The 22,833-nt window shown below is 41.5% G+C and overlaps 1 protein-coding gene across 3 annotated transcripts in view; it reads right to left on the reverse strand.

The window, feature by feature from the left end:
• Positions 1-15,660, reverse strand: part of FHL2 (four and a half LIM domains 2) — an 80,597-nt gene extending 64,937 nt beyond the window's left edge. The window contains exon 1 of one of the 3 annotated variants that reach the window (XM_083174406.1): positions 15,533-15,660. The gene's annotated coding sequence lies outside the window, so the exon portion shown is untranslated. Of the gene's footprint in view, positions 1-6,230; positions 6,396-6,460; positions 6,583-15,532 lie in introns of those variants that run through there. The other 2 variants (XM_083174408.1, XM_083174405.1) reach the window with 2 other exon arrangements.
• Positions 15,661-22,833: the final 7,173 nt, after the last annotated feature.

Genomic DNA, 22,833 nt, shown 5'->3' on the forward strand with positions numbered 1-22,833 from the left:
CAATTTTGACTTAAGGTGGCCATACATCAGAAAGATATTATACCCAATCATACAATCTCAATTGATTGTAAGATGGATTGTATGCAGATTGTGTGCACATTGTGTGTACACAATCATACAATCACACAATTTCCCGGCCCCGGAAGATTGGAGGATTGGTCTTCTGATCTGACGTTCTGCACGTAAGATCAATTGGGATTGGGGGCAGATTGCCTGTGCTTTTAAGCACAGGCAATCTGTCTTTAGATGGCTCATACAACCAGAGAAATGTGACACTCCCTTCCTGACCAGCAGAGAAGAGAGGTGCAGCTTCCGGGTGGCCCGTGGCAGTGAAGAGCTGCAGAAGTATCCAAGCGTCAGACGGGTGGGCGGCTGAAGAGAGCGGTGGATGTCCTTTTGCACAAATCTGTCACTACTCTGAAAACAGTTTTCAGAGGATTGCTGCATTCGGGCTATTTAATAATGGCATAACACAGCAGATGTGAGCAGATAGGTAGTTGCTGGCAACCTGTAAATTAAAAAAATAAATAACAAAATGGATTTTTGGTGCTCCTATCCTTTTGATCCTAGTAGGCCAGCCCCCTATTGAAATCAAGCTTCAATCATACAATCATGCAGCAGATGGATTGTATGATGGATTGTATGACAGATTGTGAGTAGTTTGTGTGTCCAAAAACCACCAAGGACTGCCGGGGAGTTGAAGGGAAATTGGACACAATCATGAGCGCAATCGATCTTAAGATCGATCTTTCTGATGTATGGCCACCTTTAGTTTATTTTTGTTTTTATATTAGAACATATTTATCATTTGTACATTTACAATACTTAATAGAATCAAAAAATGTAAGCAAACTTTCCATCATATTGTACAAAAATGATTTACTGTAACTATGGGCCTGATTCATGAGTTGTTTGTTATGCTGAGCGATTATCGTCAGACTCCGCATGAGCCACAATTGTACTGCACATGTGTAAAGTTGCCTTTGCGTGTCTGCTCACGGTAAGGATTTGTGGCCACTTTTGGGGCCTGTACATGTTGTCAGCTGCAATCAAATATACAAAGAAACATGGCACCTGTCACGCCACTGCCAGTATGCATAGCCATAGACCTACTCAAGCAGTAGATGTTAGTACTTTTTTTGTGTTAGGGCTGTGATTGTGTACGCAATTGCGAATGAGTTGCGATAGCTCCGATGGGCCACTCATTTCATTTCTGGGTGAGCGCTTCACTTGCAGTGTACTAGCCTACAAAATCACAACATTCGGAAGCCAGGCTGGATACTGGCTGGATGTCCACTGTTGCAATTACCTGCTTCCCGGGCAGTACGTAGTGTCCTTCTATTAGTAGATTGCTGCTTATGAAGAAACTTACTAGGAATTTAGACAGATTCACTTGGCACTCAAAGGGTTAATGACAGAGGGCCTGTCTGTAATATCTTTTCACCAGCATGACTAACCAAATATAGATCTTGCTATTGCTTATACTGTGTGTTCATTTTGGTTTGTGTATGTTGAGTTATGTAGTACACAGATGCCAGTGCATATTACACTGGTGTCTGTGAATCTGAGAAACCATAACTTTACATTGTGCCATTTGTGGGATGGCCACATCCCTCCAGCTGATGACCACACTTAACCAATGGCTAATTTCGCACCTCCATGCCCCTGCCAATATATTCCCCCAGTAAGCCCCTAATGCATCAGTCTGACACTAGGGGCAAAATTGAATTAGACTCCCATTATGCTCAAATTTTGTTTAAATGATTTACAAAAGATAACTGTTTCATTTATTCGTCATCCGCTTAAGAGGGCAGAGATCTGATTCAGTGCCTGCTGTGTATGATGTATACTACATAAAAAAAATATATACAGTATCATACCAAAACACAGCTTCATGTTTCCTAAAATATTACTGATAAGTTCGCTAACTTGGATAATACATAAACACTTATTTCCAGAAACACAGACTCATGGCTACAATTTAAAATTGTCGTAATAGAGGAGATACACTGGGTGTCATATGTCCGATCTTTCTGTTGAAAATAAATGCATTCCTGAAATCTACCAGAGGGAGTGGATTCACGTGAGAGGAAACACAATTGGCTCTGGCTTGCCTTTGCTGAAAATACATCAATTATAACAGTTATTTTTCTTTTTACTTTCACCAGAACTACATGACCTGAACCTTTAATGGGCATTTGTGCTTTTGGTACAACATGTAAAATGACTTCTCTGTGTACTTGGTATCAGAGGGATAAGTACTTGTATCGATAACAAGCTAGTATCCAATGTTTGTAGACCTGAGAAATACACATGCAAAATAAAGTGGGTACGGAGAGGTTTTATAAAAACCAAAACAACACACTTATCCATCTGAAAAATGAGGCTGTGGAAAGGGTCCAGATGTGGCTTTAACTGCAAACGTTGTGACATAATTGAGTAACTGGATTGTTTGCTTTGGAAATAGTGCAGGAGCAGTTTAGAAATGTTGCGTAAGTTGCTGAGTCTGCATTTTTTTTCCTAAGGAAGAATGTAATTAATGAAAGTAATACAGAAAAGCACAGATGTTGGCATGTTAACAAATCATAGTTTCATTTGTATAAGGGAATGTATATAAGCAGCTCCCTTTGCACAGTGCAGGGGTTACTATTTTATGGACTGTCACATGACCACACTGCATTCCACATGCCTAAGGTATGGCTGTACAATGCAGGCTTTGTAGTTCCTTAGACACAGGACATCAATGTCTGCATTGGCATTTACAGAAGTGGTCTATGACATAATTTATGTCTCAAGCAATGTTTGTAGGATAGGCAAGTAATAGAAGTTGGAACTGAAGACAATGTAGAATTTCATGTGAACAATTATAAAGTATCTGCTTTGCAGGCATCGTATAACTTGGGGGAGGGGTTTCAATGATTGATTCTTTTACCAGTAAAAGCAACCAAATTTGCACACAGAGAAGCTGATATATAGAGGAGTGCTTAATGTTCTGAAAATGCAAATCACTCCTAAAAAGGATAGCACATGTGCCACTTTAAAGCCCCATACACACAGGGTAATTTTGGCTTAGCATGTGTGCTAAGATATCTAGCTGGCTACTGTAGATCACCCATACACACATAGCGACGTGTGCTGAGCGATCTGTGCTAACCACTGTGTTTTCTATATACTTGCTAGGCGATGTGACTAGATATTTAGTGCATACTGATATCTACTGTTAAGCTTGTTTTGTATTCTGAGCTGCAAAGACAATGGTAAAGCACTTTGAGTCCTATTGTGAGAAAAGTGCTATATAAGTATCAATATTATTATGCACTAAATATCTGAGCAGTGATGGTGACGTGTGGGTGTGCAAAGGTATAACTCTATAAACACTTATGCTATGTCACTCAATTGAAAGTTATTATTGTTCATATTGAAAAACCCATATAGATATTTTGATCAAATAAATGAGTTTGCAGAGGTATCCTGAAAGAGTACCCTGAATAGGTATGGATCATTAGGTCACCAGCAAGTAGGTCGACAAGCATTAGGGCAGCACCACTAGGTCGACATTACTTAAGGTTGACATGGAGGAAGGTCGACATGGGTTAGGTCAACAGGGTCAATAGGTCAACAGGGTCATTAGGTCGACATTGAAAAAGTCAACATGTTTTTTTTTTTTACATTTTTTTTATCCGAATGTCGACACAGTCAACATAAACGTAGCACCATGCCTCGATACGCTCGGCACACTATTTTATTCTCCCACATTGCCCTAGTGCAGGGCTGGGCAATTGCGGCCCTCCAGATGTTGAGGAACTACACATCCCAGGATGCTTTGCATTAGTTTTGCTATGTGGCCATGCTAAAACTGATGCAAGGCATGCTGGTATGTGTAGTTCCTCAACATCTGGAGCGCCGCAATTGCCCAGCCCTGCCCTAGTGGGTGGTAGGGCAAGAAATAACGGCTGTCGGCACATGAGACCGAAAACATAGATTTATGCTATAGATATTGCAAAAACAAGTTCTATATTGTGTGCACCCCTATGTAGAAATAAAGGGGTCCCCTTTCTATGAACCTGGAAGCTGGCACAAGCTCAGAGAACAGAAGAGGATATTGTCCATGTCTCTTCCATAGAAACACTATATTAAACAGTATGGGGAGCTGTACTAAGCTGTGGAGAGTGATAAAGTGGAGAAAGATAGGCCATCAGCCAATCATCTTCAAATTGCCATGTACAGACTACGGGGAGGTGTACTATGTGTTATAATGGGGAGAAGTGGTATTAGCTGACGTTATGTGTGCTTCTCCCCCATGTATGATAGGTTCGGTATTCATCTGTCTATATCTGCACAGCAGAACTCTGGGAGGCAATGGAGTCATCTGCTGCCGGGCTCCTGCTCTCAAGGGGGCACATCTCCACAACTACCAGTTTAAATTGAAAGCCATCAAAATCGCTTCTGTGGCTGAGTTCTGAAATATACATATGTGTTCTCCCTCTCTTTCTGTATATACATACAGTATATAATATATATTTCATATATATTTTGAATAACATGGTGTGTGTGTGTGGGGGGGGGAAGCCCACCAATATTCATCTTGCCTCCGGGCAACAGGACAAACTTACGCCACTGCACTGCAGCTATCCATTTTGACAGCTGCAGGTGGTGTTGCCCCATACCTCACATTAGGGACAACACTTTTCGTGGCTCCCGGCTTTGGGTTACTCAGAAAATCTTGCATGAGCAGCAGTGAGATCTTGCGCATTGCCAGTACAGCGGGCAGGGAGTCACAGCATGTCAGCACTAAGTGGTGCTCCAGGGGGATCGCCAGAGGCTGACGTTTTCACCCTTCCGCTTTGATGGACAAGATGTTTATACATCTTGTCATTGTTCCTTCCTACCATGACAAGTGCTGCTATAATACATCTTCCCCTAAGTTTCAGAAACTGACAGGAGCTGGTTGCTTAGTACTTTATCTCTCTCTTAGGCATAATAAATCTGCCCCTATAGGAGCTGAAGGTAGCTTGCTATCTATATTCCCAGACAGTGACTTCTAACATATGACCGATGGAATTAATTTCTGCCTATAACTTAACACTGCTCTAAGCATATCGAGCAAATCCCACCAAAATGATAAACTGTGCACCCTGCCGTCTCGTGCTCTGTGATCAGTATTCTTGTAGGGGCAGAAAGCATAAGAAGGAATAGGTAGTAAACTAAATGATACATTAGTAAATCAAATACAATTAGAAACCCCATTCTCTACTTCTGCCTTTCTAGACTCCTGGTTTGCCTATATCATGGTACAGACTTGCCTTTTAAATCACATTAAAGCATTAGAACTGAGGTGTATTTGTATAGGAGTCCCAGTATGGATATAGCCATGTTAGCTAATAAGTACATTATATATACACTGATAGATCGTGTACTTATTCATATGTAAATATTAAAAGCAAGAACACAGATTGGGTCATTAAATGTAACATAATAAGTTCCCCACACAACCCAAATACAAGGACCTTATTTTACTACCCCTGTGGCTGAGTGCTGATGGATTGTTGGTTTTTAATTAGCATAAATTGGTTTATGGCAACTACCAACTATTAATACAACCGGTACAACATATTTATAAAGATAGAACTATGAAGATAATACATCCTGCAACTGAATATATATATGAATCTATTTACACATATTAAAGTAGTAAGACTTACAAAAGAGCATGCAAACAACATTAGCATTCACTAGAAGCTGCTGTACATTTTTTTTTGCGATTCAAACAGTCTGGTTGAAATGTTTAAATGAAATGTAATTTTATTTGTTAATTCAAAAATGGTCTACATTAAATGTTGGAACGATGTTAATGTTTTTTATTTTAAAGGGGCTCACCACTGGATCTGCTACTAGCGCTAGGGCTGTTGAGTCTGGGCCTGAAAGGGTTAAATTCATATATTGTCTGCAACACAAAGCAATTTTCAGAACGGTGTGTTTAATTGTGGCAGTAAATCACTATAATGCTGTGGTCCATTTCCCTAAATGCAACATACAGTAGAGAGAGATGCTGCAATAAGGCAGAGCTGAGCTGTATCGTTGTAAAGGATGCACACTAATAAGCATAAGCACATGACAGCAGTACCAACCAACAGTGTGTCAGTCCCAGCACAGCATCTTATCAGGCAACGAGGAGAGTTTACGCCTGACCAGAGACAATGGGAGAGAGTGTACCTGTAATGTCTACTTACAGAGCAGCCAGTGAGTGCACAGTATTCCTCCAAGGACTAGTGATGGAGAGCAAGTCACAGATCCAGTGGCAGCCAGCAGTACTGTCCTACAGTTGTAACACTGGAGGATCCCAGAAGCCTGCTGTCAGCTCTGCATCCCGGATTGTGTGGAAACAGGCTCCCTTCACAGCACAGTGAAACCCCTTCATATCATTTTACCATATAAGGAGACAAAAGCATCCCACACTCACTCTTTTACACTGCAGCTGGCATTCAACACTTTCTCTTTTCCAGAGGTTGTGGCTTTTTTCTTTCTTTTTCATTTTTTTTTTTTTAGAGATAAATGTCTTTGTTGGAATGTTTCCTGCAATCAAACTGAGGCCGTTTTCCTTGTAACCTACTTAATCACAATCACATTGCAACACCCCATCACATTGAGAAGAAACAGTGTATTCAGAATGCACGTAATTTGCCAGGTCAGCAGCCAGACTCAGGAATAGCTGTCACTCACTGCCTGTAATAATAATAATAAATCATAGGAACTGGCCAGGAACGTGGTAAACCAGTTCCGGATTAAAGGGTCGACGGTGTCTAGCTAGGCAGTCAATAGGTCGACACTAAAAGGTTGATATGGACGGTGACAGTCGACACGCAGAAGGTCAACATTAACAAAAGGTCATTGCAAACACAATGTCGACAGGAAAAATGTCAACATGTGAAAAGGTTGACATGCATTGGCACTTTTTTTGTGTCAATGTCGACACCTGGGCACATGCACCCCTAATTAGTGTAGCTTGTATGCTTGCTCGCTGCACTCGACACACTTTGCCATTCCCAATCATAGACCACGTAGATGGTAAAATATGAAAAAGTCCCCAAAAACTGCAAAAATCATGAAAAAATTGTTTTCTACCTTTTCATGTACAGACATTGTCATGTCGTTTTGTATGTGTCAACATTTTGTCAATGGCGGCTCTGTGCAATGTTGACCTTGTGTTTGCGCTACACTGATTGGGGATCCATGTGCTCAGGTGTCCACATTGACACAAATAATTTGAAAATGCATGCCACCCTTTTCACATGTCGATATATTCCATGTCGACTTTTTGCTGTCAGCCTATTGACTGTCTATGTAGAACCTGTCAAACTATCTGGATACCGGTAAAACAGCTACAGAAACCCACCAAAGACAATTAGTAGCACTGAAACTACCCCTGACAATTCATAGAATATATGAGATGCTGCCTTGTATGGTATTTTATGGATTCAGTATTGAATCCCGGCTGTCGGAATCCCGACAGCCGAAATGCCGACAAGGGGGGGACGTGGATCGCCCCCCCTTGCGGGCTCGCTGCGCTCGCCACGCAGCGGGCCCGGTGCCTCGCTACGCTCGGCACGCTAATTTATTCTCCCTCCAGGGGTGTCGTGGACACCCCAGGAGGGAGAATGTGTCGGCATTTCGGCGGTCGGGATTCCGGCGTCGGGATTCTGAACGCCGGGATCCCGACCGCCGGGATTTTAACTGCATCCCGTATTTTATATATGTCTTAACAATCAGGAGACACATTGCCTGCACCTCATGTTGCGTATCTGTCTCCCACTCCCTCTAGACTGTAATCTCCTAGGAGCAGGGCCCTCTTCCCTCCTGTTCTCATAGTCCTCTTTTCTCGCACACCAATAACTGCTCTCTTACCCACCTGCCATCTATACCCGCAGCTCTTCTCGCTTGTGTTCATTCATTTGGGATGCGGTCATTCGTCAGACTGCATTTAGGTCTACAGTCATTAGGTCGACCCCACTAGGTCGACTGGCAGGAAGGTCGACCTGACTTAAGGTCGACATGGGCCAAGGTCGACATGACTTTAGGTCGAATTTGCATAAAGGTCGACATGAGGAAGGTCGACTGGTCATAAGGTCGACATGGGTTTTTCACTGTTTTTTGAGCCGACATGTGCCGACAGGCGGTATTTCATGCCCTACCATCCACTAGGGCGTGGTGGGAGAATAAAATAGTGTGCCGAGCGCAGCGAGGCACCGTGCCCGAAGCATCGCGAGCGAAGCGAGTGATGCGAGGGTCCGATTCTCATTGCCAACTGTGTCCATGTCGACTGTGTCGACATTCGGATAAAAAAACAGTGAAAAAGCCATGTCGACCTTATGACCAGTCGACCTTCCTCATGTCGACCTTTATGCAAATTCGACCTTAAGTCATTCCGACCTTGGCCCATGTCGACCTTAAGTCAGGTCGACCTTCCTGCCAGTCGACCTAGTGGGGTCGACCTAATGACTGTAGACCTAAATGCAGTCTGACGAATGATCCCATTCCATTCATTTCTACCACTGACTACTTGCCCCTGGTAACATGCAGACTGCTCCTCTGCTTCCCTACATCTCAGCTGTGTTGTGTAATGAGAATTGTGCTGCTAATTGTTACCTGTGCTCTGCTTTTGTTCTCCAGAAACTGTTATGTTTAGTCCTGTGTACCCTGTAGTGTTCTAATTCTGCGAAGCAATTGTGGCGCCTTATAAATAACATGCAATAATATGTAGTTAGTTACTGATCTGATCTACTCAGTGTGATGGATGGGGAACATGCAGATTAATAAGATAACATTGGTGTTCCACTGAGAAACACATCATTGGTCAGTTGATGTCAATGTGACCTTCATTAATGGACAATAACTGTGAACATGCACAAATAATAGCTAAGGAATCGCAAAATGTAAAACATATCTTAAATGAAAAGTAATGTAATGAAAGTAGGTGATTATGAATTACATACCTTACTTACACAGTACCAGAGATAGCACAACATGTACTGTATTGTTGGTATAGCAGAGCCACAGAAAAAATATTCTACAGCACACTTGGAGGTAAACTAAGAAGACATATGTTGCACAGCCGTTTAGCAGATTTGTGTGTGCTTCCAATCAGGTTAGGATAAAGTTTTTGTGTATTTTTTCCCATGTTCCCTACAATCTAGCTTAGCTTGATCAGAGATTCATATATATGTGCATGCGCAGGCACCCCCACCATCAGAATGGGGGAGAATTCGGAACCGAACTAATGGGTCTGAATCAGTCCCATATTTAGTAACAATCCTAATGTTGGTTTTCGGAGACCCACATTGCATTTCCTCATGTGAATAACCACTGTTGGTTCTACCATCAGGTAGCAGCCTAAGGGCTCCAGAAATCACAAAATCAAGGATGACGAGAGAGGCATCATTACTGAACTTGATGCAAACAGCAGGTGTTTTACCTCTAAGGCGCCACCTCCACACTTTCCCCCAAGGTTCTGGGAAGTCGGTGTTGGTCTGTGGGTGGTGGTAGGAGCCTAGGGTGCTGAAAAACCTTGCACCAGCCTGCGTATAACAAATAATGCTGTAGACATTCGAACCTAAAGCAACAAACACTACTGTGCCAAACTACAACAGTCTACTATTTACCGAATGTATTTACAAAATGGCTACTATAACTCATAATGATACCAAAAATGCTTAAATCGAAAGTAAAAGAACTGTGATCAATTGGTTCTGGCCCATGCCAAACAGTTATCACAACACAAGGCGATCTACCCTGTCTGTCTCAGTACTACCCTCTTTGATGTGTATTTAAACATAGCTAATGCAAGAAAATATGGAAAAAATTCTAAACATAGCACAGCTCATAAAGTACAGCATATGCAGTACAAATATAGCACAAAGCCCACAACATTACACACACCACCACAAAGCCTGTCTTTACAGAGTTTGACATAATTTGTGAAACGTAAAGGTTTTATAAGAAATATGACTTTAAGAAAACAAAAAATGAAATACAAGAAAAATGCTAAATTAATGTGGGAAAAAGACTAATAAAATGATATAAAAGCGCGAGCGCAAGAACAATTTTTTCATCAGACATTTGTGGTTGTTTTTATGAAACACAATTAACATAAAAAAATGGCATCAGCCAAAAACTCATTAGTCTGTGGTGCCGAACACATTTGTGATTTATTTTATACTTTTTATTTGCAATGACAGCAACAAAGACAAGAAAATACATACACATAGAAAGATAAAAGGAAGAAAATAGACACAATTATTGTTTCCACTCTTTTCAAACATATTGTGTTTAGGAATTCTTCAGGGAGAACTGTAAGGACACAACCATTATCCTGAGCTTGCGCGTCTGGAAGCAGCAACCTTTTCAAAGGGAAGGAACTTTGTTATTTCAGTTATAGATATAGGGGCTCACATAGAGGTGGCCAAACAAATGCATATGTCCCCATGTAGACATTGGCATTTCTTATACTTAGGAATCCTTATTATGCAGGAGAAGTAGAACAGCAGAGATAAAGGTGGACAAACATAGACTGCGTATAATAAGGTTTTTCCCCATTTTAATGCAACGCAAGTACTTGGTGTTGAATGCCATTCCTCTTGAGGTAGACAGCTAAATTTCTATTTTCATATTCTCCACTGGTATCAGACATTACCAGACTCTCTAACTCCACAAGTACTTGTGACTTCTCTCTTTAGTTTTCAGGAATAATCATGTGTCATCTTTGCATCATCTATCAGTGTCATGATGTAACATTTCTTGCTCATTGACTCTACCTCCAATGGGTCACATACATGTGTGTGCTCTATTGGTGTGCTATCACTGGATGCTGACTTATGAAAGGGCCAATGTGTTTTGCAACTTTTCTCACAACTTTCACTACTGTCTTTCTGGATTGTTCATTGACATCCCTTTTACCATCTAGAAGTTTCTGTACTTTGTTGTTCCTTTGGTGGCCCAGGTGTTGCTGTATCAATCAGCAAAAAGAGGGGAGAAGTGGACAAGCTGCCCAAAGCAACCAATCAGCTTCCAGGTAGCATTTACATTGTATAAAATGAGAGGCACAGGCTGATTATTTGCTATGGGCAACTTCTTTACTGGACCACTTCTACACTCTTTTTACTGAATGATACATCAAGCTCTACGATACACCAGTCCCTTAAGCTATGATTCCATAGACCGGTTACAGACAGAAGCTACCACTGCCCAGCACTCTAGGATATACAATTGGCACTAATTGTCGCAATTACAATCCCTCTTTTGTTGTACACAACACACCTCCATGAACTGGACTTTGTATCCCTTCTGCTCCAGTACATTGATGGCAATCAGATTAATTTCTACGTCTGGCACAAATAACACATCTTTTATTTCTGTGGCAACAATTTTGCCTTTATTTCATAAGCACATGGTAATTTTGGTGGGAGAAATAGGGAGAGATAGGCAGGGTAGAGAGAAATGGGTGCAGAAATCAAGAGTTGGCAGGATTCGGTGGAGATTGGTGGCAGGGAATGTGGGAGGAATAGAGTCAGGTGGGATTAAGAGCAAGAGTTTTGGGAGAAATAGGGAGAGATGGGATGGCAGAAAGAGAGCAAAATTGAGCGAGAGTGGAGGACTAGGGGTGTAGATAGATATATAGAGGAAAACAATCCATGCTACTGCAGCCATAATAGCTAGCGAAACAATGATAGCAACTGTGAATGCCTTATGGGCACTTTGGTTCCACAACTTCTCACACATGCACAGTGTAAAAAAATTGCTGAACTGTGGACACTGCATCTGTCTCTGAATCAGGCCAAAATACAAGCTCAATTTTGCTGGTGAAAACATAGAGACTTTTCAAATCCCGCTTCCCCCTTTGGCCAGGAGATCGATGCACCCAGGGCAGATTGCTGTCTTCTGCAAAAGGCTTATTTATCTCCTCACGGGCCAAACCTTTACCGCTAGGTTTGTCCTGGCACCCAAAAAAATGTAAAACCTGACAAAAGAAATGTAAAATGCAGCAATGTTTTTATGCCACTTTTTGCTTTTCTTTTTAACTAGAAACCATAAAATAGGTCTTTTCACTCCCCTGTGTGGTGACTAAAGGAATGTTATAGAAATTAAATTAGGAAGATATAGTTATCAGGCAGGAAGAATTGTAAAAAAAAAATATGGGCAGAAATATATATTGAATAACCTTTATTTATTTGTATAGAAAACTGTCAAATAGACATTGCAAGTTATGTTTTAAGAACACCACTGTATTTTTTTTATAGGATGTAGATATGAATTCATTATTATAGTGATGTCTGTTCTGTTCTAAATGTGACAACACATTATGATTAATTACTGCTATTCTGCTATATCCCCCTACAGGGGCAAACGCAGGATTTTCAGAAGGGGGTTTCCAGAGATGGACACTTAGGTGACCCAGTATATGCCGGGTCAGTTAAAGTATTATAGATAGACCAAATGTATATAAATAATAATAATATATATATATATATATATATATATATATATACACACATACAGGGGCAGCAACAGCAGTGTAGACCCCTGGGCATAGCAATGTATTGGGGCCCCCTACCGATCCTCCAGCGGTAGGGGTGGGGGAAGCTTTGATGTCCTGCGGGTGGTAGGGGGTATTATATCAACCGTTCAGCATGTAGGGCCTGGATCAGTAATTTCCACTAATAACCCCTTTACTGCACAGATGGTGGGAGATGGGGTGGGAGAAGGGGGCATTGGGCTGAATGAAGGGGTCCCAATACATAACTTCCAGGGTGGTAGAGGATGTTTAATATGCAGAGGAGGGGTGTATAGGGGAGTGGGCTTATTATTCATAATTTTCTGGTGGACGGACAGCTTGCTTGACTGCAGATATCTTCAGTTCCCGGAAAAATATTTCTAGATTTTAATTGGAATTAAAAACTAGAGAATCCCACGTACCAAATGGTATTAGGGACTAGGGGATCAGAGTTCAGGTGGCAGAGCAATCCGCCAATGAGTATATAAAACTACATACCAGGTGTGTGAAGCTGGAGCAGTAACCAGCTGCCGGAAGGCTGATATCTCTGGTTTTGTAAATAGTAGAGACAAGCTACTAGTGTCTATCAAAGGGGGAGAGTTCCAGCTTTTGGAATATACCATCAGAAAAACTCTTTATCAGACAGAACCTGAAATATCTGACTGGGAAGAGCAATTAACAGGCTTGGTTGGGGACCACTGCTTTGAAGTCAGATATCTCCGGTTCCCAATGGCCGATTCTTAAAATTCTTGTACCCATGGAAAGAGGGGAGCCTCAGCTTTCAGGCTAGGGTCCTTAGACTCCTGGGGGGTTTCTGGGTACTCAGAAACCCCCCCTGCGTGCGCTACTGCCCTATAAGATTTAAGGGGGTTATCCAATTAGTTGTCAAGAAACAATGGGATGGAAAAAAAAATTTCATGCTATCCTTTTAGGTTGCTCTGTAAAAAAAAACTCAGGGATTTGGTATTGCCTGCCTGAGGCAGATGAAACAAAATCCCCAATAAGCCACAGCCCCTACTTATTGGGGCTAATTGGATAGCCCCCGGCAAGACAATTACCCATGGTAATGGGTAATTGGTAATGGAACTACATTGGGTAATTGGATACTATCATGTGTTGTTAAACTTTTTTTTTAAGATTTACTATTGTGGGAGTTCCGTGTAATATGAATTCAGAACATATTAGATAAAAGAGTTTATGCAGTTATTTGTTCTAGTAAGCCTGCTCGAAACTAATGCTTCGAAAGCTAGTCTGCTACTTTATACAAACATGCACAAACACTTGCCTCTGTGTGCATACATGAGAGAATGAGATGTAGTTTCACTCACTGCAACAGATGGCAGTGTTTCCTAGACACATGGACACTAGACATTTTGCCACATTGATTATTTTGATATAAGCAATGGCTGTGGAGTGAACAACTACACATTTTACCTATAGACTACCTCAAGTACCCCCAACAGTTCACGTTTTGCAGGTCTCCACACAAAATCACAGGTAAAATAAATAGCTCCACCTGTGATCTTTTCAAATTTGTCAGTGAATAATAAGTGCACCTGTGCACCTGTCAAGTGACCTGGAAAACGTGCACTGTTGGGGGTACTTAAGGATCGAGGTTGAGAACCTATATGCTCTTCTAAATTTCCAGCTTTTACATTAAACAATAACATGACTAAGTGGTTCCCAAAGTTTTTTTCGAATTACGGCACCCTAGAGTATGACATTTTATTCGTGGCACCCTAGGCCGATATTAAAGTAAATTGTGTTTATATGTCATCCTTAGGTCCAGTTATGTGGTGAGGGATAGAAATAGTTTCTGTTTGTCCACATATTATATGACTGGAAGCCACAAGCACTGGTTTTGCCTATTATATTGACCATAAATAATTTGAATTGGTCCTAGACTATCAACCTAGGGCACCCCTGCTAGTGCTCTGAGGCACCTCAGGGTGCCACGGCACACAATTTGGGAACCACTGCCATAATCAATTATTTTCAACAGTTCAATAAATTGTCAGCTGTCACACCGCTTTTTTTGTGAAAAAACAAACATTTTTTGGAGCAGAAGAAAAAGGGGTTAATAGAATACCCTGTAAAAAGCAAATCTGTGAAAATAAATAAATTGCAGCTAAAGGGATACCCCCTATACATATGTTATATGTTTGTTTTATTAAATATACAATATTCATAAATCTTTTCAATCTTGCATAGTATTTATGTGTTTGCTTGCATGATGCCTTGCTACTATGGAGCAAATGAACATTTCTCTAAACCTCACATGCAAAAATACAGAGCAGGTTATGTTATAGTGTGTATATAGTGTATATAGTAAAATAGTATTACAGTGTACTTAGGTAAGTGTACCGTGTGATTTGATCTTTACCAGCTGTAGTGTTAAACATATGCATCGCAAAATACTAATGCAAAGTATTTTTTTTTTTTACGCCATTGCAAATGTACTTGACTGACAGGATAGCCAAACAGATGTTTCCAAGACTTGATCAGTAGTTGCTTACTTATGAACTACAAAGTAGACAGTTCACACACTGAGAAATATAACATTTCAAAGAAATGTAGTAAAGTTTAATTATTATTAATTACAGTTAAAATCACACTTCATTTATCCTGTATATGTAAAACGTATTGCTTGTGTGAGCTTTATACCTGTGGGAAATGAGGTGACTGCCATTTGTCGTCTGACAGACTGAGGAAGGTCACAATAGCACACAAGGAAGCAAAAAGTATCACAGATGTAGAAGCAAAAAAACTACATAGATTACAGTGTTAGGTGTAATATGAAGAAGCCAATATTTAAAGGGTCAACATCATAAACATGAATAATTATTAATGTGTTAAACAAATGTTCAACATTTACATATATATATATATATATATATATATATATATATATATATATGTGTGTGATTCATAGGAAATAAAATAATGGATTTTGGACTTGTGGGCATATAGCAACTTCCAAACACTTACCTACAGTACAGCGCTGTGTGCTAGGTCTCTGCTCCAGAGAAAGTGAGGCAGAGTGAATGGGTAGAAATAACTAGCCAGGAGTTTTGATTGCCTGAATTAGTCAGACAATAGCACTGTAACTAGGAAGATGACATTCTCCAGCCAGTTCAGCTATTAATACAGTATCTTTTGTGTAAAGATAAGAGCTGCAACACCTCAGAGGCAGCATCCTTTTAAGGCATCAAAGCAACAGAAGTATGAAGGCTTCTGAAAGATACAAAGCACTTAACACAATGATTAAGAAAGTATTAGCTGTATGGTGTATAGATTTAATATGTGGAACAACTATTCACTCAATGTATTTTGATATATAGTTAATATTTCTAGAATTTCTCTGAATCATTTTTCAGAGAAAAAATGTGTAACCTCACTTTTAAATCTTTATAGACTACTAGGGGTGGATTTACTAAGCACTGTGTTTGGACGAGAATGAATTCTTGGCGTGTTTTCCTGATTTTACCAACATGAAGATTTACTATAGGCAACCTTGAGTGTAAAACCTTATTTAATAATTATTACTGATGCAATCATAGGGGAAAATTCATTCTTGACCAACGCGCAAGTACTTTTCACAAAAAAACATACATCCAGGAGATTTACCAAGTATTCTGATTTTATTCATAGGCAAAAAAAAAAAATCACAACTCAGGAGAAAATTCACGTTTCAGGGGCAAACAGTTTGCTGTAGCACTGCACAGATCTGTGAGATCCGTGCCGTGATTCTGGGGCTTATTCTGGTTGATTCGCAAGGCTATGAAATCACAGCATTGGGAGTCCACTAAACCCCGCCTTGCGAATGGTTGGCTGGCGCCACCCATTCGTATTTTGATACGAAAATGATTTAGTATCAAAGGTGTCTAATGGGTAACAGGGGCCCCTGTTACCTGTTAGACACCTTTGATACGCTGCCTGTATTGCTGCTGCCTTGACAATGGTCCTGTGGGACCGAAACGTCGGCAGGCTACCTATTTGAATAAACCGATTGGGACATTAACCTTGGTGACCATATTCGACAAGTCTGGTGAGTGCTGTTTCCCTTTTGGGGAGTTTCTGTATTTATTTAGCAGTGTGAGTTTGGCTATACTACTATTTATACTGCACCCCAGTGGCTCTATCTATATATGAGGGTGAGAGTGCAGGTCTTGTGTGTGTATATACTGTATATATATATATATATATATATATATATATATATATATATATATATACATACACACAGTATATAGATAGATAGATAGATAGATAGATAGATAGATAGATAGATAGATAGATAGATGGGCCCGCTGGTATCTGTAGTTCCAATTGTAAAACAAATATAACAATAAATTCAGTACACACACACACACACACACACCATGACAGTATAGTTTTATTACATACTCATGCACACTCATATACATACTTACACATTCATACATACTTACCTACATGCCCCATAGCCCTTTGGTCCTCTTATCCAGTAGAATCCACCGGGCACCTGAGAAAAAAATACACAAAAAATACTCATCTAATCCAGTGTAGATCAGTCCTCTTCGGTCCATGTAGATACAGTATCCCGGTACTGACGATAAAAATAAAAAATTGCCTAACGGAAACCCAATGAACTGAAGAGAATTAATGAGTACACATGAATTATCTTCTTCCAAATGGAGTACAGTACCTCCATGTGACTTCTGTCATCAGCTAATCGAGGAGTGCCATGCAGTAAGGCTTTCCTGACTTGAAATGTAACATGCAGAGAGATTTGGGTGTGTTATTTTGTTTCTGTGCAGGGTAACTATTGGCTGCTCTATTTTTACACTGCAGTTTAAAATTTCAGTTTGAACACACCTCATCCAAATCTAACTCTCTCTGCACGTTACATGTTCTCCACCTGCAGTGCAACATAGTTTTATCCATTTAGGAAATGTGCTTTGCGATCAAGTCTGAATTAGGCCTCACGTTTACTACAATCATGATTCTAGTAAATTTACCCCCTAGTTACCAGTCCAGCAAAATGATGGAACAATGTTTCAGTAATGTCAGCACTGGCAACTGTGAGAACCCGAATGGAGCAACAATTGAAATGCTATTATATAGGATTATATCATGTAGATATCATTGTTATTATTTCCATATTTCACTATCAGTTATATATATGTCATGAATTGTGCTATGAAACCCATGCACAGAAAAAGTGGCGGCTGTTCAGGGCATACATTGCACATGCAGAGTACAGCCAACGATGATTAGCAGAGCAAGGGTGCCAAATATCCCAGTACTGGTCCTGAATGGTTTTCCAAAGAAAATTGTTTGGGCCAGATGTATCAAGTTTCAAAAAGTGATAAAGCGGAGAGTGATAAACAGCCAATCAGCTCCTACCTATCATTTTTCGAACCCAGCCTATAACATGGTAGTTAGGAGCTGATTGGCTGGATGCTTATCAATCTCCGTTTTATAACTTTTTGAAGCTTGATGCATCTGTCCCTTAGTGTGTGTGTTTTGTCAACCATTTCCAAGCAGTGGCAGCGCAAGTCCAACTCCTGCAAAAGTAAAACTACACTGATTTTCAAAGTGCACCTACCAAAAGTAGAAAGGCAACAGTGCACCCATGTATTCCCTATACTGACACAGGTTTGCTTCTGTAATATAATAAAACTATCATTGTAGTGTGCATTCCCTTATTGTGTTCTTATCGGTCACTGCACCTATTACAAATCCTTCCGGTATATAGCCCATTGCGATATCCACCAAGGGGTGCCAAAATCTATATCTGCTTACAAAAAAAAAAAAAAAAAATGTTTTATCAGAAAGACCCTGTCTGTGACACATCCCTTCATCTCCCCTCTATAGGGCCCTCTCACTGGTACTGCTTTGACATTGCTATGCCGTATCGGGATTTTGATCCCGGTCTGACCTGGATTTGACTGTTTCCCATTATACTCAGGACAGCCCAGGTTTAAGACTTCTTATAATCTGGGTTCAATTGCCGTGTTGGTCGACCCGGGTTGTTCAGTTTTGCGTTTTCACACCAGACCTCGAAACATCAACAAACCAGCAATAACCTGGTTTATAGGTGTGGTGTGAAAGGGGTATTAAACTGGATACACACCTGCAGCCGAGGCGGAACTCTAGAAGGGCAATAAACTGAACACACCTGCTGCCAGGCTTCAAGCCCTGAAAGGGCACCTGCATCCACAGTATGTGTGGTTTACAGCGGCATCCACCTTCTTCTTGCATTTCCCATAAGTTATTGTTGATGGCTCAGAACTTGGCCATTGGTGTCATCAAGCAAAGGAAATGCCGGTTCCCCATAAGGCTGGCAATCCCATCTGCCCACCGGGGGACATAGAAGAAATAGGTGGGCAACCACACTGCAGCCATCGCTGAATTAGATAAAAATGCAGAACTGCTTCCTTTGTAAACAATGAACTAAAAGATGCTTGCACATACAGCCAAAATCCCTAAAAATACGAAGGAATGGGGGAAAATTGGGGGCTGGGGACACCAAACTCCAAGTTTGCCTCTGATTGGGATAAACTTGCACCCCTGACCTGAAGATATATCTGCAGATTGATCGGGCAGTGTGTTCTGAATACACATTGCCAGGACAAGCACCACCGCTTGTGCAGCGAGTGTATGGGGAGTTGTCAGATCACCCGTACACACAGTAGGATGAGCCAGTATATCTTTAGATTGACTGCTACACAGCCAATGCCATACTGTATGTCTGTGAATAACATTGTACAAACTGGCCAACAGTTTATTTGAACAGCTGACATATCGGTCAGTGTGTACCCAGCATAACATGTATGCAGTAGGGACCATTTTCTCCTGTACTCTATTTGCTCTGTGTGAGAGCAGCACACAGAAAAAAGACTGGATCAGTCTCAGGTGAATGAGGCTAGAGGTGGAAGAATTATACATGATGGAAGCTATGTTAAGGCTAAAGAAATAGTTCATATAAGTGGTACTGTATATTTATGAGAATGAAGGGTTAATGCTTTTAACCCTTTGAGTGCCAAGTGAATTTGTCAAAATAGTTGTTAAAATTGCCAAGCAGACATTTGAATTCATCATAATGACCTGTACTGTTTATCCTACAGCATATAGAGAATATAATTGTTTTTTACACAACAGTTTTTGTTTTCATTTATATAACAAATGTGAGAGATGCTGGTATTTTTATTGGATATTTTGCATATCTCTCACAGAGATTTTGGCACTCAAAGGGTTAATGGGCTTAATGAGAGGGACAATTAGGCAGTTATTTTTGCTATTATCCTTTATTTCTAATGTGCCACAAAGTTTACACAGTGCCGTACTAGGTATATCCATAGTAACTAAAAGACAGATTAATGATACTGTCCATTAAACGTACAATGACGCCGCTGGAAAATTCCAGGCAATGAAATTGACAAACTAGTCAGGTCTTGGACTAGAGAGCAAAGGTTGGGCACAGTGGCGTAGCTACGTTTTGGGCGCCCCCCCCGCCGTTAGGGGGGGGAGCCCACCCCCCGTCGCCGCCCCGCCGAGCACCCCTACCCCGCCGCCCATGCAAACCCCCCCTCAATCCCCCACAGCCTTACCTATCGCGCTGGCCCCGGCGGCTCCGTTCTTCTGCTGAGGACCACCAGAAAATGGCCGCCCCCATACAGCAGACAGTTTCAGAGAACTGTGTGCTATATGGGGGCGGCCATTTTGTGGTGGTCCTCAGCAGAAGAACGGAGCCGCCGGGACCAGCGCGATAGGTAAGTCTGCGGGGGATTGAGGGGGGGGGTTTAACTATAGCACCGCAGCCCCCGGCGCCCCCACATGCACAGCGCCCCCCCGCGGTGGCGGGGGCTGCGGTGCTATAGTTACGCCCCTGGTTGGGCACTAAGAGGGATATTCTGGTTGATTCGCAAGGCTGCAAATTTGCGCGAGTCCACCAGCCGCACGCCCCCCCTCACACGTCACGTTCCCACAATAACATCCATTTGCAGGCTGTGGGGGTACCGACCATCGAATGATGTGGAAGGCCCATGCACTTCTAAGGTTACTCTGAGGTAACTTTAGATTTGCGTGGGTATTCATAAGGAAGTTGGAGGGCAGCTGACATCCAGTGATGTTAGCTGCCCACCCCTGGTGCCTATGTCACGGGGCGATTTCAATGAGAATGCCTAGCATTTTCAAAGGAACGCCCATGAAATGCTGGGCCGCCCCCAGTGCGTGCACCCAGCGAATAGTCTGTGCGCCGTGACCGCACACACATATGCATATGCGCATAAATGCAGCTGCATATACAAAACATCAGTCCCCATGTGAACGTACGGTCCTTGCAAATGGACCAGAATTACCCCCTAAGTGTTTCTTGACAGGCAAGGACTGAAAAAGTTCTGCTATTTTGTTGTTAACCCTGATGGCAGCATGCACCTCCTGCAACTTCTTGTAACCCCACTGGCTTTACTTTAAAACCTTTTAAGTAGTACATCAATTATAAAGCATATACTCTCTTGTCTAAGTAGAAGATCAAATCAAATATATAACAATTATTAAAGACCTCTCAATGTTTAAGAAAGTCAGCGCTGATTGTCTGCAATATCAGTTACAGTAGTTTGGCTGATGTAGTATTATCTTACGAGAAGCCAATATGCAGTACATGTTAATATGCTGCATGTGTTTGTGTACTATACATTTCATGCCGGCAATTTCATACCTCATCATCCATTTATTTCATTTTCTGATTTGTCTGACCCACTCTTGCAGACTTCTTGATAAGAGGTTTAGTTGACTCCACAAAGGTCTGTGTAAGTGATGTTATGTTCTCTTAATAACACTTGGAAATATGAGCAGGCCTCAGCTAGATGATTGAGTCAGAGAGAGAAGTTCCCGACAAAAATGGAAACTAATCCAATTGAGGTTATTTGTGTGCCCGGTGGAACACAGCCGCAAGATATTATCTCAGGATATTAATAACTTTGATTAGATTTAATTAGCTTTCCAGTAGGATCCAATTATATACATTATTCATCTTAATAGATATAACAGGTGCTTAATAAGATCTGAAATGGGTTGCTATCAAATAGAGATATACATTGGCAAAAATACAATTATGAAAAGCTCTTACGCTACCTGTGGTGATTCTATAACGGGTACAGGACAGGTTGTTCGTGTGCATGAGCCCTTCAGTTCAGTCAGCCGTACGCTTCAGTTGTACCCTGAACCTGGTCTAACCAAGCTGCTCTTGGTGCCATATTTCTGGGGATAACTGACTGAAGTTATCAAAGTACATCTTGTTAAATCTGATCACAATACACAACTCAATGTTTAACCATGTTTCCGCCAGGACCGCCATTTTACACCTGATGTTGGGACACTTTGTCTGATATGAGGCACAGTCTAATGTCTGTGAGGGGAAGCAGTGATCGACCTGCTGTGGAATAGCAGAAAATTAGGTATTTATATGTTAGTTGGGCGTCCACTTTACATACGTACGCTTGCGGAAGAAAATTGCATTGCATCGCATGTTCCGTTTTAGTGCCAGTGCTTTATATGCATATAGTTGTGATGTATGTCTATAAATTACTGTAACTATGGCTTCTGAATACTTAAGCTAAGTAAAAAGTGTAGTCAGTCAGAAGTTGCGTAAGAGCTCGAAGCATGGCGAGCGGCGGCGGAACGTGTTCTTCCGACCTTTTCATACCCCCACTATCCACGTCGGTGTGGAGTTGATTATATATAGTGTGGCGAGCGCAGCGACCCACTGAGCCCGAAGCGTGGCAAGCGTACGCGGATTACTTTACATGTTTTCCGCATCCCCTCGCAGGGCTCGCTACGCTCGCCACGCTTCGGGCTCGGTGGCTCGCTGCGTTCGCCACACTATATAAAATCAACTCCCCACCGACGTGGATAGTGGGGGTATTAAATGGTCGGGAGGACGCATTCCGATGCCGCTCGCCACGCTTTGGGGGGGGGGGGGGGCGTGGATAGTGGGGCAACGCTGAGCTTGCAATGCTATGGGGTGGTGTGGATACTGGGGGGTTACTATGGGATTGTGTGGATAATAGGGGGGTACCTACAATTGTCACTATCGCATCGCATCGTGAGGTACAATGCGATGCGATAAGGCCGCAAAAAATAGCAGGGAATCAATTATTTTGTAGCATCGCATCAATGCTGGAAAAATAAGACTGGGAAAAATAGCAGTGAACACATTAATTAGTAATATCGCATCGCATTGCATCGCACGCATAGTGTGACACTAAAAGTGGACATGAGATGTGATGCAATGCAATTTTCTT

The sequence above is a fragment of the Crinia signifera genome, chromosome 2 (assembly GCF_055691185.1).
Source record: "Crinia signifera chromosome 2, ASM5569118v1, whole genome shotgun sequence".
Lineage (NCBI taxonomy): Eukaryota > Metazoa > Chordata > Amphibia > Anura > Myobatrachidae > Crinia > Crinia signifera.